The sequence below is a fragment of the Pan troglodytes genome, chromosome 6, assembly GCF_028858775.2.
Source record: "Pan troglodytes isolate AG18354 chromosome 6, NHGRI_mPanTro3-v2.0_pri, whole genome shotgun sequence".
In the NCBI taxonomy this organism is placed as follows: Eukaryota; Metazoa; Chordata; class Mammalia; order Primates; family Hominidae; genus Pan; species Pan troglodytes.
The window spans coordinates 125741883-125747165 of NC_072404.2; positions in this window are offsets into that span (position 1 = coordinate 125741883).

Genomic DNA, 5283 nt, shown 5'->3' on the forward strand with positions numbered 1-5283 from the left:
TTGTGTGTTGCTGAGTGTGAAGCTGGTTCACCATGCACCAGTTACCAATCTGTAGTTTCTACCATTTGTATGAATCTGATGAGAGAGAATATTCACACATAAGGTAAGCAAAGCAACTTTATTACTCGTAGACAGCCAGGAACAACAGAAGGCTGGAATTTGTGGTGAGCCAGTCCCTCAAACCCCCCGAAAGCTGTCCAAGATGGATGGACTCTTTCCTGTACATGCTCCCCTTTGCACTACAGTTGAGGGACCCTGAAAGCAATACACTCTGGGTTTTATACCCTAGATGTCACTTGGCTTGCCGAGCAAAGGTGTTTCAGGATATCCTGTTCTAAGAAGGATGCGCACAGAGCACAGGCCATTCCGGACATTTCTTCCTTATCTCAGGATCTTGTATTCCCAGCACATTATAGTAATTTTTGAGAACTACAAGTGAGAAAAAAAAAAGGAGAGCTGTAGTCCATCAAGGGATGATCCTGCTGGGATATAGGATAGACATATGATCAACTTGAGGGGATACTCCTAAAATGTTTTTCCAAAGTACATGCAAAAATTTTACTCCTGCCAGGATTGTATGAGAATTTTTAAATGTTGCCTTCCTGGTGACTATTCCTTTCTCTTTTAACTATCACTTTATAATTTTCAGACAATTCAGCAACCCTTCTTCATCATGTCCATATCTTGGCACTAAAGTGGGCTCCAACTACGATGCCAGATGGGGACATTTTTTAACCAGCTGTGAAATATTTCATCAGTAGGAAATTGTTTTTAAAGAATGTTGATGTGATAAGTAGTGAATCATTAAGTAGCTACAGATAACTTAGAAACCAATAACTCAACTCATTATGATGCAAATTACTGAGATTTTATTCACTGACAATTTGCAATGTCCTGCTTGATTATTAATAGATTTTTCTCCTTTCTACATATTCTTGGGAATTGATTGATCTTTCTTTTATTAAAGAGTCCCATTCTTTAATTTAATTTTCTATTTTATTCCCAAAGAACAACTGCATTTCTCACTTAAGTATGTGTTACTGAATATATTATTTTGTCTGCAATTCTTAATTTAATAATAATTCTTATATATACATAGCACTTTTGCATTACTAGGTTTAAAGGGAATTTTAATTATCATTGCACAGGGGTTATAACTGTCCTATGATGAAATTTGGTAATGTAGCAATCATAATAGTTACCATTTATTGAAAGCACAAGTGTCAGGCACTGTACTGGACATTTTACTTACACTATCCTGATTAATTATCATAACAGTCGTGAAATGTAGATAGTAAATCAATCAGAGGTTAATTTTTTCTGGCCAATTTCTGTTCTTTATTTTTTTACAGACCTCATTGCAGAACCTAGCACTGCTTTGAATTTTCCAGTAAAAAAAATCACCTCATCAAAAAAACTATTGAGCATATAGATTTTAGTAAAGGTGTCATTGAGGAGAGAGAAGAGAATTTGGCTACTTCACAGGCAGTTTCATTTGTCTCATCTTTTTTCCTGATCTGCCTGACTCAGTATATTACTGTTTCCCACTCTCTTCTCTCTCAATCACCTTGATTATGAAACGTAGTGTCCTTTTTCCACTGGAATCCTGAGCCCCATTTTTGGATTTTTATCTATGATTCAGTAATCTAATCAAAATCTCTTCATATATATATATATATATATATATATATATATATATATATACTTATTTATTTAAATTCAACTTTTATTTTAGATACAGGGGTACATGTGCAGGTTTGTTACATGGGAATATTGAGTGATACTGAGGTTTGTAGCACAAATCCCGTCACCCTGGTAGTAAACATAGTACCCAATAGGTAGTTTTTTTAAACCACCCCTGACCTCTAGTAGTCCACAGTGTCTATTATTTCCATATTTATGTACACGAGTGCTTAATGTTTAGCCCCTACTTGTGAGAACATGTGGTATTTGGTTTTCTGTTCCTGCGTTCATTTGCTTAGGATAATGGCCTCTAGCTGCATCCATGTTGCTGCAAAGGACATGATTTCATTCTTTTTTTATGGATGTATAGTGTTCCATAGTGTATATGTACCAGATTTTCTTTATCCAGTCTACCATTGATGGAAACCTGGGCTGATTCCATGCCTTTGCTACTGTGAATAGCACAGCAATCTTCTTACCAGCTACTGAAAAAATAAAAATTCTTCATCTTGTTAGCCATAAATTTCTAATTTAACTGTAAGTAAACTAAGTTTCAAAGCTATAAAATTGCCTGCTTTAGGCTACCTATGTGTCAAATAGCTGCACCAGGAATCAAATCTAGGATGGTATGACATAGACCACCTCCAAATTTGCCTTCAGTTTTTTGTTTGTTTGTTTTTTAAGAGAGTCTCACTCTGCTACCCAGGCTAGAGTGCAATGGTGCAATCTCAGCTCATTGCAACCTCTGCCTCCTGAGTTCAAGCGATTCTCCTGCCTCAGCTTCCTGAATAGCTGGGATTACAGGCGCGCGTGACCATGCCCGGCTGATTTTTGTATTTTTAGTAGAGACTGGGTTTCACCATGTTGGCCTGGCTGGCCTTGAACTCCTGACCTCAGGTGATCCGCCTACCTCAGCCTCCCAAAGTGCTGGGATTACAGGTGTGAGCCACCATGCCCGGTCACCATTATATTTTTGTCTGTTTTAAAATAAGGACTTTCAAAACTCCAGAAAATTTTCTAAGCGTACAAGTTCTTGGTTGATTCACTTTCTAGTTCTTCTCCAATCCTGAATCACTGTGGAACAACTTGTTTATAAAGAGTGCATTTTATTCTAACCCTTACACCCAAGGCAAGACAGATATTGTGCACCAGTAGGCAGCTATCTAGGAAAGCTCAGAGTTGTCACTGCATGTTTAAGTGACCAGTTCTCAAGGTAAGTAGAGGTCAGAAGAGTTTCCAAACAGGAAGAAAAACAACCTTACAATAGAAGGAATAACCTAAAAGCCAGTGCTATATGTAGATGATATTGTCCACAGCTTTCAGGCTATGGTTCAGAGAGATCATAAATCCAGTCTTTCTCACTTTCTTCTTTAGGATACCTCAGTAAAGGAGATGAAGCATTCATTCCACAACTAAAGATTAGGATTAAACCTACATAACCTATGCCAGGTGGGGTTCATTGGCTGATAATCATGGTCAAAATCGCCTAGTCCATAAACATAAAATTCCTGTTCCTTTCTGGAGAGTACACAGTATAAAAACTGGTAGTAAGATTGGACAGCTAAGTACCCAAGAGCCCTATTTGTTTTAGTGTCACATGGGTTAGAATAAATGTAAGCTAAAAAATCACGGAGTGTGGGTGTTGGAAAGGACCTTAGGCCTCCACTGATTTAGGGATCCTGAATGAGTATGTATCCATATCAAGGTGGGGTGGATCCACATGTAGTATGGAAAAAGCTCATTTAAGATCACAAATTCTTAGCTACTGTTTTAATCATTCAAGCTTAGAAAGTAAAACTGTCTAGAACTAGAGTTTGGTAGAGCCAAATGGCATGATCTTCAGAACAGTGAACAATCTTACCAAATAAAGGCAAGGGTTTTTTTTTTTTAAAGATTAGGAAATAACAATATGTTTAATCACCCTCAGTTTTATAGATGAAAAGTTGAAGTTTATAAAAGTTAAAGAAGAATCAAAATAAAAACGTGGCTACTTCTTCAGCCTGTTCATTTCTATTATTATATAATAAATTATCCCAAGTGTTGCAGCTGGAAACATTGCACATTTATTTTCTCAGTTTTTTTTTAATGGATTGGCAATCTGGGCGTGGCTTAGCTGGATTCTCTGCAAGTCTGTAATCAAAGTTATCAGCTAGGGCTCGGTTCTCCTTTGTAGACTTGACTGGGGAAAGATCTGTTTCCAGCTGCCTCCAGTTGTTTGCAGAATTCATCTCCTTGTGGTTGTAGGATGGAAGTCCCCATTTTCATGCTGGCTTTTTGGTGCTGAGGAGTGTTCCCAGCTCCTGAAGGCCACACATAAGTTCTTGCCATACAGCCCTCTCACAACACAGCAGTATATTTCATCGGCCAGCAAGGGAGAAAAGTCTCTCTCCAGTCAGCTAAAATGGGCTCATAATGAAACATAATCAGGGAGTAGCACTCCATCACCTTTGCCTTATTGACTTGGTTGGAAAAAGTCACAGTTCTCTCCACCCCCACACATTCAAGGATGAGGAATACACAAAAGCTATAGGGCACTGGGGATTGACTTAGGCTACGTCTGTCATGTCACAGATAATTTTAAGAGTTTAGAGAGAAATTGAGATCTTCTTCCTTCACATGCTACCTTGGACTACACTGCTAAGGTGGGCAAAAAATCATAACTCTTTCCTCTGTGGTTGTTACGACTGCTCTCTGAGCTGAGCAGAGACAAGTGGAGGGGAAAGAGATGCTCTCCAAGTGAAGAGGAAGATTGCCATTTGGAGAAGTAAACGCACTGAAAACAATACAGAAATGTAGGGGCATAAGCCACCTACGCACCACTCTAGGACATACCACTCTAGGACACACCACTCTACACACCACTCTAGGACAGATAAGCAATGAAATATGAAGATGTTTATGTCCCAGAGCTATTTCTAAGAATATAGGAACCATAGCAATGCATGAAACCACACACTGATAATGTAATTGATAAGGCAATTGATTTAACAACAGAATTGCTAACTATTATAAAACTAGAAATTCAGGCAAGTCTATTGCATATCTAACCATCTTTGATACATCTTCTGCACATGCTCCACTCTGGGAAAACATTATATACACACACACACACACATATATATATATATATATACACACACACACACACACACAACATACACACACACAATGTAAAGTAACAATGCTCCACAAATTTATTGTTATAAAAAAGAAAATCCCTTTGATAGCCCTTCTCCTTCGTTAAAATATAAGCTCTTTTCTTTCTAAAAATCTTTACCATTTTCTCTGCACATCTGGGTCCAAAATTACTTCCTCCATAAATCTTTATTTGCTAAACCCTGTTGAAAAATAAGCATGGAGTACTAATTGTCTAAGGAATTTAAAAATATGCCTGAAGCCATCCTGGTGGCTAAGAAAAGGCTCATTTGTGGCTTCATTTGCCTATGTGTTAAAAAGCAACACTCCCCTAAAAAGTGAGACAGGCCTGTCATAGGTTAGAATTGAAGCTGAAATTCTCAGAAATATGAACAAGTCATATCCAAAATGGGCTGCCTATAGCAAAGAAGTGAGACAAGCAGTTGGAGGACAAAAGAAGAAAAT